This window comes from Cnephaeus nilssonii (assembly GCF_951640355.1).
Source record: "Cnephaeus nilssonii genome assembly, chromosome: 10".
NCBI classification, from domain to species: Eukaryota; Metazoa; Chordata; class Mammalia; order Chiroptera; family Vespertilionidae; genus Cnephaeus; species Cnephaeus nilssonii.
In genome coordinates this window covers 63,734,167-63,747,223 of record NC_137081.1, presented here as the reverse complement: position 1 = coordinate 63,747,223, position 13,057 = coordinate 63,734,167, and the positions used below count along the sequence as shown (strand labels likewise).

Genomic DNA, 13,057 nt, shown 5'->3' with positions numbered 1-13,057 from the left:
AGAAGCTTTATAGGAGACTCCCTACTGTGTACACTTAGAGGCACTATTAATTATTAACCCCCTCACCTCCCAATGTGGATGACAAAGGATAGTTTAAGAATTTACCTAAGGAAGGGACACCTTGGGAGAAATTCCTCAATGATAAGAAAAAGCTAACATCCTTAGGCAATATGTACATTGTATTTTATCTTAAAGTCAATGTGATTATCTTGTGTCTGTTTTCTTCTTTGCTTTGGCCACTAGGATGCTCAGAGCCCAATTTATAACCGTGTCAAGTAACAGTTTACTACTTTATAACATACATTTCTGTGGGCCAACTTTTACTCATACTCTTGTAGCCCCTTTTTAAAATGCTGTCTTCTTTACGTAGTATACATATATTATAAGCCAGCTTGTCCTTTTTTGACATTAGATGGTGTATATGTATACTCATACACACACACGTATGTGTGTGTATATATACGTATATATGTGTGTGTACACATACATACACTCAAATAAGCAAATGGAAAAAACAAACACATTACACACACACACACACACACACACACACACACACACACACACACATACATTAGAGAGAAAGATATGTTTATTTTAAGGAATTGACTCACATGAGTGTGGAGGCTGGCAGGTTTGAAATTTGCAGGGCAGACCAGCAGGCTGGAGACTCAGACGAACCTCAGACTTTACTCGTAAGGCCTTAGCTGATTCGATGAGACCCACCCACAATATGGCGGGTCATCTGCTTTACTCAAAGTAGTTAATCACATCTAAGAAATATCTTTACAGCAATATATAGATGTGTTTGCCAAACAGCTGAGTACCATAGTCCAGCCAAGTTGAATAAACACATACAATTAACCATCGCAGCCCTGGTTGGTGTGGCTCAGTTGGTTGGGCATTGTTCCGTGCACTGAAGGGTTGCCCGTTTAATTCCTGGTCAGGGCACATGCCTGGGTTGCTGGCTGGATCCCCAGTTGGGGACATGCAAGAGGCAGCTGATCGATGTTTCACTCTCACATTGATGTTTCTCTCTCTCCATCTCCCTTCCTCTCTCTCTAAAAATCAATAAAAAAATTAACCATCACAGTTAGCGATATAAATATATAATATAATTTTTTAAATTTGGGCATAATTGTTATTTGTTTTTTCCATTTGCTTATTTGAGTGCATGTAGAAAAAGTTTCCAGTTTCCTCTCACCTCCTCATCCAGATTCAAGCCTCATGTTATCATTATTTCATCAGCTGGTAGGGCTGCCTTCCAAAGCAGGTTGGCTCAACAGCATAGAGTCTGCATTGTTGTGGATGTGTTGAATGTGTGAATGTGTTGACTTGCCAACATACCCTGATGAAGGTCAGTGTTATACAGAGTTCTGCCAGATCCTTGCTAATCAGCCATTTTTGTGGAGGGACGTGATGAGGTATATCATATGATTTCACCAATTATTACCATTCCCAATTAGTTAGGGCCCAGGTGCGTGGTAATAGAACGTTAGCTCACTCTCTCTTAACAGCAGTCCCTGACTTGATTCCGAGGATTTCATGCATTTGATATGGTTCAATTGGTTATATTGCTGCTGTTCGACTCTGCAAAGTCCTCAAACATCTGGACACCTGCCTTTTGCGAGGAAGCATTCCAGCTGTTCAGGAATCTAACTCATCGCCAGCACTGGCTCTTACCTTATCTTTTTATCTTTGGCAGACTGGCGGCGACTTCCTTCGGGCACAGACCTCTGCACTGCTGGAGGCCGACACCACACTCTCTCTCAAGGTAAGAGTTGAAGCGGTTACAGACAACCTTGGCGTTTCATTTGGAAGCTTTGGAGTAGGTTGTCAGGGACCCACATGTCCTCTTGGATGTCTGGGACTCTGTCTTTGGTCCTTCGCCTTGATAATGTGCCAGGCTTTCTATCCCATTCTAACCCTCCCCTGCTCCCTGCGGCCCTGGCATTTCAAAGCCTGGCTTGGCTTTATTTCCATTTCTGGTGAACCCAAGGAGGGAGTCATGCTCAGGGGATGATCAGTGGATCAAAGACTTTTCTAATTTGGTCAGTTAGAAGAGAACCTTCTAGAATAATTGTCTCAGGTATGGGGGTGAGACTATCTGGGGAGTAGGTAGGAAGTGATGCTCAAAAGTATCTGTCAAGTGAAATATATTGCTAACTTCACTTAGTGTCTTCACTGATTTATTGAGCATTCATGATTAGAAGCCATTTAAATGTTAAGGATTAGAAAATATCTCCTGATTCGAAATAGAATGAGAGTGTTACTCTCACAGAGAAGAGGCAACGGCATCGATGCGGGCACCTTTAAAGTTGTGTTTCACTGATGACTGCTTTTTACCTCATTTTGCCCTTTTGGTTTAGGTATGGTGCTTCATACACAGGCTGACCAGGTTCGGTTGTTAGGCATGCCTCCTTTCTCCTAGTGAGAAAATGGAATCTGGGATCTGTTTTTCTGAGGTCAGGCTGCTAAAACCAAGGAATGTCTTTTTGAGGCTGCAGGGACCTGAGCCTGGTCTGCTGAGTAATCTCCCTGGCGTGGGCTCTCAGCGCCCAGCCCAGAGGCCCTCTGCTTGCAAACAGACCTCCCACCTTGCATCCGAAGCGTGAAGGAGGCCGCTTCCAAAGGAAGGTCTCTGAGATTGTGAGCTGATGGGGCCTGGGCCATGTTTACCTTCCTGTTTCTTGTCTAAAGAGAAGATTGAGTTATTAGCATCCGTGTTTATTAGTGCTAATTATGTGTTTCAAGTACAAAGCCATATTCTGTAGATGTCTACTAAGATTCTTTGCTCCTTGCTTTATTTAAAAGGGTGATATTGTACTACCCTAATTAAGTCCAAGAAAACAAGTAGCAATCTGCATGTTATCATCATTGTTACCCCTCAGGAAGTATTGGGTGGTGTGTGAGCTGTTACTTCAACTTAAGAGTCTGCTATTAATAAACCCGAAGTATAAGGAGATCAAAGGAACCCTTTTGCACTGCTGGTGGGAATGCAGACTGGTGCAGCCACTGTGGAGAACAGTATGGAGTTTCCTCAAAAAACTAAAAATGGAACTCCCATTTGACCCGGTGATCCCACTTCTAGGAATATATCCCAAGAAGCTAGAAACACCAATCAGAAAGGATATATGCACCCCTATGTTCATAGCAGCACAATTCACCATAACTAAGATTTGGAAACAACCCAAATGCCCATCAGCAGATGAGTGAATTAGAAAACTATGGTACATCTACGCAATTGAATACTACGCTGCCATAAAAAAAGAAGGAATTCTTACCATTTGCAACAGCATGGATGGAACTGGAGAGCATTATGTAAGTGAAATAAGCCAGTCAGAGAAAGATAAATATCACATGATCTCACTCATTTGTGGAATATAATGAACAACATAAACTGATGAACAAAAACAGATCCAGATACAGAGAAGCATTGATCAGACCATCAAACCTCAGAGGGAAGGCAGGGGAGGGTGGGGGTGAGATGAACCAAAGGACTTGCATGCATACGTATAAGCCTAACCAATGGACACAGACACCAGGGGGGTGAGGGCATGAGTGGGCAGGGGGGTTTGGAGGGTAATGGGGGGGATGAGGACACATATGTAATACCTTAATCAATAAAGAAATTTTTAAAAAAGGAGATCAGAGAAGTGAGGGTCCAGCAATGAGACATATGGAGAATACTGGGTGATCTTCCAAAGCAGGAAACTTAATGGCTTCTTAGTTACAGTGTTAAACACCGTGTCAGGAACGTCATCATCATCATAATGATAGTCATAATAATAATGATAGCAATGGTAATAAAAAATAATAAGTCTAATATTAACCGTTTCTGTCACCACCATCATGACAGCTAACATTTACTGGCTCCCATTTTCTGCCAGGCACTAGACTAAGCATTTTATTTGCATCATTCTTTCTTAATCTGCATTGCATCCCTATGAGGAAGGTCCTATACATATCTGCCTTGTACAGGCGAGGAAACTGAGGTTTAAAGAGATTAGGTAAGTTGCTCAAAGTAAGACAGCCAAGCAAAAAGTGGCAAATGGGGATGTAACTGACTGAACAGCACAGCTTGGGGTCACTCATGCTGCAGCCTCGACCCACATGCACCTATTTGTGGCTGGTATTCCACTCGACTTTCACACTTGTCCCTACTCACATGCCCTTTGCCCTCTGTCCACCTGCCATTTGCATTTTGTCTCTTCTGCACGGATGTAGTCAAACATTAACATATATATAAGTAGTTCAAGACTGTGGAAGGGTATTTGGCTTATAGAGAATACAGAGAAAATAATGAAGACTAAAAAGCACCCAATTTGAAAAGATGCCAACTCTGTAAATCATGAACACGTTTGTGCGCTTTGCTACTTACTGCCTTTCCCCTTGTGTATAGTTCGTTCACATAGTTACCGTATGTTTATGTTTTGAATTTTAAATTTAACAAGTCTTTTCTTGTGGCTTTGCTCTCATAAGCCTACTTTAATGGCTGCCGTCTATGGTTAGAGGGCCCTTAAGTTGATTCCACATGAAGTTGTATCTTCCAGTTGCTCCCCTGTGACAAGTGCAGAGCTTCTGCTCACGGAATTGGATGGTCACTTTCTGTCTGCTGACAGTTGGGTTGGAGTTGTGGGCTGTCTGTGTCCCCTCACAGTGTAAACACCATGTAACTTGAGCAGGGTCTCTATGGGGTTGGGTAAGAGTCTTACTGGCCTGGAGCCCAGGAGACCTAGACGTGGCTCTGTACTGAAATTAGAGGCATGTCCTTGGGTAAATTACTTCAGTTTTGCATCTTCATCCATGGACCACTTATATCCAGTCAGCTCTGTAATTCCACGAAATCAGGAGTTTTCTGAACTCTCTTGGCTTATACCCTGATCAGTTCCAATTGGTGCAGCAATTTTGGTTGAACTCAGGTTACTCTAAGTTACTTCAAGCAGGAAATTTAGTTTTTCAAGATGACCAGACTTGTAAACTCTTCAAACATGAGGTGTCATAGCTACTTTTCTATCATTCTTGCTATCCCCACTTCTCTGCCCTATAACCCCCTCTCCCCAGAATAGACAGTACAAAGAGTGTGCTCAACAAATAGGAGATGAACAAATACATGCATGACAGAGGCTACTGGTCTTGGTCTAAGAACCTTTAGCACTAAGCCTGACCCAACTTATCAAATTAGTAAGATTATTTCATGTATATGTGGTTACTTTGTTTATAATAGACACAGAATTTTAAGCCTCCAAAATCTCTCATAACATATTTCAAGTGATTTTCCTACCAAAATGGTTACCAATTCTTCCTGCATGCTACAGATGAAAGAACACTGGTCTATGGAACTTGGTGTATTTTTCCCCTGTACTGTGTGTCGTGTGTGTGTGTGTGTGTGTGTGTGTGTTTGCTTAGGTCATGGAAAAAATCAAAGCTTAAAAAGTATCTTCTTTTTTTTTCTTCTTTTTTTGCTGTGAGCAGCAGAAAAAAATGAAGGTGTTTGGGGCTTCCTGCATTCTTGGAGCCACGTATCTGGGCCATGTGGATTACATTTTTGGATCTGACTGGCTCCCCCTGATTCTCACCTGGTGATGCTGATTTTGAATTTGTTTGCTCACGCCTTGAAGGTATCTGCCCACTTCATTGAGTAATATATTTTTTAAATATATATTTTTATTGCTTTTAGAGAGAGAGAAAGGGAGAGGGGGAGGGGAGACATCAATGAGAGAGAAACATCATCAATCAACTTCCTCCTGCCTGCCCTCTACTGTGGATTGTGCCCCCAACCTGAGCATGTGCCCTGACTGGGAATCAAACTGGTGACCTCTTCTAAAAACAAAACAAAACACGTTTAAAAAAAAAAAATATATATATATATATATATATATATAATGGAAAAAGCCGATAAATTTAATGAGACCCTTGAGGATATGTAAAAGGTCCAACTAGAAATGAAACATACACTGACTGAAATAAAAAATAATATATATTTGTTAATATATATATATACATACATACATATATATATACATATATATATATATATATATATATATATATATATATATATATATATATTTCAGAGAGGAAGGGCGAGGGAGAAAGAGATAGAAACATTAATAATGAGAGAGAATCATTGGTTGGCTGCCTCCTGCATGCCCCCTACTGGGGATTGAGGCCACAACTCAGGCATGTGCCCTGACTGGGAATCAAATTGTGATCTACTGGTTCATAGGTCGATGCTGAACCATTGAACCACACTGGCCAGGCTCGAATGGGTGACCTCTTGGTGCATGGGATGACACTCAACCAACTGAACCACACTGGCTGGGCTGTTGTGCAATATTTAAGACCTTTGGTATAAAGGTACTTCCAAGGAGGTCAAATCTTGCCACGTCTGGCCCTATAAGTTATCACAGACTAAAAGAACAAAATCATGTGTTCCCATACCTCTCCACCCCCTCTGCCCCCACAAAGACGCAATTTGGCACCCACCTTGGCACAGAAAGCTTGCCTTCATCTCCCAGATTTGATCATCAGTTAGTCTTGGCTTTTCCCAAGTTGATGTGCTGACAGTGGTGGCCTCACTGGGTGGCTACCAGGTGGGTGAGATGAGAACTTGGAAGCACCGTGTGGGGGTGGGTAAACCTGCTGGCAAAGAGACAAGCTGCCTGGTTTCATAGGTGTGTGAGTGCGTTTGAAATGCTACTGATATAAAAGCCTCATTTGTTTAGGGCTCTGTAGCAGTTATCTCTTGTTGCATAATAAACCACCCAAACTTAGTGGCTTAAAACAGCAACGATTTTATTTGCTCATGATTCTGTGGGTCAGCAATTTGGGCTGGGCTTAGCCATTCGCCCCTGGGGTCCCCCTTGCTGCTGTATGCAGCTGGTGCCTGGTGGCCTCGGAGACCTCAGCTGGGATAACTCATCTCTGTCATTTGTGCTTTCATCCTCTAATAGGCTAGCTCAGGCTCCGTCACCTGACAGAGCTGTCCAGCAAGAAGAGAAGAGCAGAAACTGTCCGTTCTATTGGCTAAAGAATGTCATAGGGCTAGCCCACAGGGGAGGGGGCTGAAAGGAGACTGCACCTATTAATGGAATAGCAGCAAAGAATTCATGACCACTTAAAATGTATCAGAGGCTCTTAACTTGGATATGAAAGCAACCCAAAATTACTTTCATTTAAAATGATTTTTATTTTGCCTTTAAACTTTCTTGGTGTTATCATCTCATTTGAGAGAAGTCTGGAAAACAGAGGTCGTCTGGAACATACCCCAGAATATAATAATAAAGATAGTAATAATAATGTTAATATTGTTCTTACTATATGCCAAGCGCTGTTTTAAGTTCTTTACATATCATAATGCATTTGGTCATTACAAAAACCTTATGAGTAGGTACTATTTTTATCCCCATTTTATAGGTGAGAAAACTGAGGCACAGGGAGGTTAAGTAACTTCCTCCAATGTCATGAAGGTACTACATGGCAGACCTGAGGTTTCACTTCAGCAGACTGCCTCCAGACTCTGCACATTAACCCCAAATGCCTCTCAAGTTAATGGAAACGAATTCTTCCTGACTCTGAGCAGAGTTCTCTCTTGGACCATACAGTTTTTTGAGAGGCAGGGGGATTGGCTATTTGGAGAGGAACACTAAGAGTTTTTGGTACACCCATTTGGCCAAACATGGGGCTGGTAACATAGTAGGAGACCCTGATTGGAGATAATAAAGACACTTGTGGTCCCATGCAACAGAGAGTAATTTTCCTGGATGTAAATGTGTGGGTGTGTCTGGTGATGGTCATTGTCATGGTATCATTGTCATACTCTGCTCTTTGTGTGGGTTAAGTGTTTGAAAGATGAGAATCTATACTAATAAAAGGGTAATATCCTAATTAGACTGGGAGACCTTCCGAGAGACCTTCCTGACGTCCTTCCGGACAAAGCCATGGTGGCGGGGCCAAGGCAGAGGTGGTTAGGGGCGATCAGGCCAGCAAGGAGGGGGAGGGCAGTTCAAGGCAATCAGGCCAGCAGGTGGGGGCAGTTGGTTGCGAGCAGGCTGGCAAAGGGGGGCAGTTGGGGGCGATCAGGCTGGTGGAGGGCGGCAGTTGGTTGCAAGCAGGCTGGCAAGGGGGGGAAGTTGGGGGCGAGCAGGCCAGCAGGGGGGCAGTTGGGTGCGAGCAGACCAGTGGGGTGGAAGTTGGGGGTGAGCAGGCCGGCAGGGGGGGCAGTTGGGGGCAAGCAGGCCGGCAGGGGGGGCAGTTGGGGGCGATCAGGCCAGCGGGGGGGGGGGGTAATTGGGGGCAATCAGAAGGGTGGGGGGGCAATTAGGGGTGATCAGGCCGGAAGGGGGGGCAATTGGGAGCAATCAGGCCAGCAGGCAGAGTGGTTAGGGGCAATCAGGCAGGCAGGCAAGTGAGTGGTTAGGAGCCAGCGGTCCCAGATTGCGAGAGGGATGTCTGACTGCCAGTTTAGGCCCTATTAACCGGCAGTCAGACATCCCCGGAGGGGTCCCAGATTGGAGAGGGTGCAGGCTGGGTTGAGGGACACCCCCCATCCCCGTGCATGAATTTCATGCACCAGGCCACGAGTATATAATAATGCCCCTCCCTAGCCTTTCAGAGAGCCTCTTGTTCTTGGCTTCAGGTCATCAGAAAGCCTCAGCTCCAAAGAAAATGTGGTTATTTAGCTTTTTGTTTAAGAGTAGGTTAACAGCCTCCTTTATACAGCATTTGTGGAACTAAATTGAGTCCATCCTCCAGGTAATATCAGGTGGTTTATCTAAGGAAAGTGGTAAATTTTATTGACATTTAAAGGTCACCCTGGCAACCATGGATGAAGTGACCCCTGGCACCAAAGTCTTCGTAATGGGCCCACATCCCCTTCCTCAGTTTGAGGAGTGTGAAGCATGTATTGGAGTCTCATTCTTGTGGGCAGTCTTGTAGCCATCTGCATCTCTGCTCCATCAAATACCATTGTTGTCTCTTCTTTTTTAAATAATTTTTTTAAAAATATATTTTTATTGATTTCAGAGAGGAAGGGAGACAGGAGAGATAGAAATATCAATGATGAGAGAGAATCATTGATCAGCTGCCACCTGCACGCCCCCTACTGTGAATCGAGCTCACAACCCAGGCATGCGCCCTTGACTAGAATCGAACCTGGGACACTTCAGTCCGCAGGCTGACGCCCCAAAGGCCAGGTTTCTTGACTGTCAAGCAAGAAAGTCTAGGGATGCTTTCGTCATTCTCTCGGAAACTGTTACCTTCATAATCCTTTCCTAGAGCTCATCTTGAAGAGTTATAATCCTGTCCTGCCTACGTTAAGTACTTTTTCCTGTTTGGATGCTTGCTTCCTTTTGTTATTCCAACAAGCGGGGACAGTTTATCCCCTGCCCTAGACGCGAGGCAGGTCTCTGCAGCAGCGATTCTCCCCACGGTGCCTTGCTGAGTAGCTCAGCCTCCTTTATGGCAGGATGAGAGGACAGAACAGAGGCAGGAAGCTCCCTTTGTTTCCGAGGCCTTTGGGGCTGTTCTATCCCGGCCATAAACATAAACAAACATAATTGCTTCCTGTGATGGTCTGGCCGCCTGGCCATCCTGCTTTTCACTGCCTCTTGCGTGTTGGACCAGGACTACCGAGGCCTTTACCTTGGATTCTCAGTCATCAGTATTAGTTTGCCTTTGGCTTTGGCTGACGTCACCTCTTTTGGGAACTGGCAGTCCCCAGGAGGAGGACAGGATCTATGTGTGGAGGAGGGAAGAGAGGTGAGAGGCAGCGCGCCTCTGGGACAGGATGACTGTGCTTAGGAAGCTGTGGTTCACCATGGGGCCCTTGGGAGCACCCAGCAGTCCTCCAGCCTCCTGAAGAGGAGGTGTCCTCCCCTTATCCCCAGGGAGGACGGCTCAGACATGGCACTTCCTTGAATTCTCTGCAGTTTGGACTCACCCTGTGGTTGCTGGGTTTCATTGTTCCCCTATCTTGTTGATTTTATGACCAATATTGTGGGAAGACAATACCTGAATGTTTGTGTAAGCCCCTTCTTTTTTTTTTTTTTTTCTTGGCAGTAAAGGTGATTGCTTAACAATAAACACAGAAAGGGAGTTAAAAAAAAATAACTTTGCTCTAGGCTGGCTCTAGGCAAGGAAGGCTGAGCGGAGAAGGCATTTTAAATGGTTAGAATGAGCATTAACGCATCTGCCCACGCACCCCCAGTCCTTAGGAGCAGGCACTTCAGCAACTTTCTTACAACCCTCAGTGGCTCTTGAGAGGCTGCCTTCAGCAATCCAACCAGAGCACAGCATTCCAAACTCAACCGCAGGCAGCTCTCGAAATTTCATCTTCACGAAGTCTTTCTAGGACAGAGATGAAAACTTCGTTTGTGTCTAAACAAGACAAGCCTACACATGACTGCGGTTCTCATCACGACTGCTTTCCATGTGTGACCTGTGAACACTGAGTCCTGTCTACTGATTCGCTGTGTTTCCCCCTTCTCAAAATGTGGGTCCTGCTAGGATAAAGAGGGCAAAGGCGGTTAAACCTGGGGTGTTAGGTCTGTGTTTACCACCCAGTGGGCCGACACCAGACGGACGGTGCATCAGTGTGTTTGGACAGTGTTATCTGCAGCATAGACTCTGATCATGGGGGCCTAGCTTCTCTTTCGTATTTAAACCTCAGGTATACTTCGGTCAGGTGTGTGGGCAAGCCTTCTTACCTAAGTTTACTTCAGAGCCTCCGCAATATATCCGATCAGATTGTTGCCAAAATGGCACATGGCATAAACCTGTTTAGCTGTCACCTAACAGAACTCTAAGGTGAGGCAATAATGTAGGATAAACCTATTAAATCAGTTTATTTTTTATATTTTTAAGTAGCACTACATTTGTAATTAAACAGTATTTTTAAATTTATTGAACTTATATTTGGTGTATAACATTGTATAAATTTAAGGTGTTCATGTTGATTTGGTACATATTGTAATTTGATTGCCATTTTAGTGTTTGCATCTCTATCACATCACATCACATCATTATCATTTCCTTTTGCAGTGGGAATAATTAAGATCTAGTCTCTCAGCAAGTTTGATGGTGATAATACAGTATTGTTGTTTATGTCACTATACTGTGTGTTAGCACTTCAGAACTGATTTGGCTACTACATGCAAGGAAACAGTATTTTAACGTATCTCCCCCAAAAGGGTAAATTAGAATAATGCAATATGGAACATAGTGGAGATTCTGATTATTTACAAACTAGAGGCCCGGTGCACGAAATTCATGCACTTGGGAGGTGGGGGGCGTCCCTCAGTCTGGCATGCGCCCTCTCGCAGTCCAGGAGCCCTCAGGGGGTGTCTGACTGATGGCTTAGGCCTGCTCCCTAAGCCGTCAATTGGACAACCTTAGCACTGCAGTGGAGGCAGGAGAGGCTCCCACCACTGCTGCTGTGCTCGCCAGCAGTGAGCCCGGCTCAGGGCTTCTGGCTGTGCGGTGCTCCCCTGTAGGAGCGCACTGATCACCAGGGGGCAGTTCCTGCATTGAGCGTCTGCCCCCTGGTGGTCATATGCATCATAGTGACTGGTGGTTCCCCCATTCTGTTGATTTGCATATTAGCCTTTTATTATATAGGATGAGGATCCCTAATGTATTCATGATTTGCTCCTGAGATTGATTATGATGCTGGAAGGGAAAGGTTTTCAATTTTCAAGTCTTTAAAATGAACTGCCATAGAGTCTTTACCTTTCTCTTAGGATTCCATAACCGAGGCAGTGACCAAGAGCAGAGAACCGGGTGGTGTTCCCCTAGGATTTCTTTCCACTGAAGTTACAAATGTCCTCTCCGCCATTTCTCCCCTACTTTGTTGATCCCTGTTCTCCTCGGAGGCTAAATGTGTAGTTCTGTGGGTAGTTTTCCTTGACCTGTGAGCTGAAATGGAGATTTTAAATATAGAATGTTGAGGTGTCGGGGAGGAAAGTGACATTGATTAATTTGTTTTGTTCCCGGCCAGCCTGAGAAACCTGTCCCGTCAGGTAATGAACAACTGCTTTTACCCAACCAGTGACTTCAAGAGAACAATGACTCACCCCATCATTTCCATTTCCCCTGAGTCATCCAGGTTGGCTCATATTGGTTTCAACTGAGTAAGAATCTCCAGGCAATGGACTCTAAGGCCAAGGTTCCTGCTTAGTAACATGAATTACAAAAACATGCCTGGGACATGGAGCCATGGCTCATTGTGGAAACATATTTCATAGATCCAGCCATGCGTCTATTTGGGAAATTGTATTGTTCGGTATAGTCAAAAGTGTTATCTTACTGGGCAATGTAGAGTGAGTATATAAGTAACAAGGCCATACAGCCTGTCTGGTCTTGACCTAAAGGGCAAAGATTGGACTATGACAATGAATGGTGATTTGAGGTTATCACTTGTCTGTACCTTCCTAGTAGTGCAGCAGGTTGGCCACTGAGTATATAGTGTGGATCTTGGTAAAGCCCCTTTAAGGACCTGTCCTTGTGATGTGCAGAGAGAGCCTTGACACTTAAGAAGACATGTGCTGGGCCCAGTCACTGTTGCTCAGTGATTGAGCGTTGACCCATGAACCAGGAGGTCAGGGTTCGATTCCTGGTCAAGGCACATGTCCAGGTTTCAGGCTCAATCCCCAGTACAGGGTGTGCAGAAGGCAGCTGATTCTCTCTCATCATTGATGTTTCTATCTCTCCTTCTCCCTTCTTCTCTCTGAAATAAATAAAAAACATATATTTTTAAAAAGAAGACATGTACTATCATAGAGAGGTACTGCAGAAAGGCAGCTGGAATTGCTTCCATTTACACATCCTACCTGTCCTCTGTCATGCCACTGTTCTGAGTCCTCTTCCTGAGTCCTATCTATACTAATAAAAGGCCTGTGGCCGTGACGCCATAACATGGAACGACCAAACAACCGGTCACCAGGAGTTCCAGAAACCAGAACACTGTGGCCCCAGCTGGGACATGCACCCCGATCGGGGGTGTGGCCAGCCTGCAAACCACCGGCACCCCAAGCCCAGGCCGGCCTTGCTCCCCCGC

General features: G+C 44.6%; 1 protein-coding gene across 2 annotated transcripts in view; it reads left to right on the top strand.

Moving 5' to 3' along the window:
• The window catches only part of LYPD6B (LY6/PLAUR domain containing 6B), a 167,903-nt gene that overhangs the window by 115,424 nt on the left and 39,422 nt on the right, over positions 1-13,057 (top strand). For both annotated transcript variants that reach the window (XM_079783249.1, XM_079783250.1), the window contains exon 2: positions 1,706-1,774. The gene's annotated coding sequence lies outside the window, so the exon portion shown is untranslated. The remainder of the gene's footprint in view (positions 1-1,705; positions 1,775-13,057) is intronic.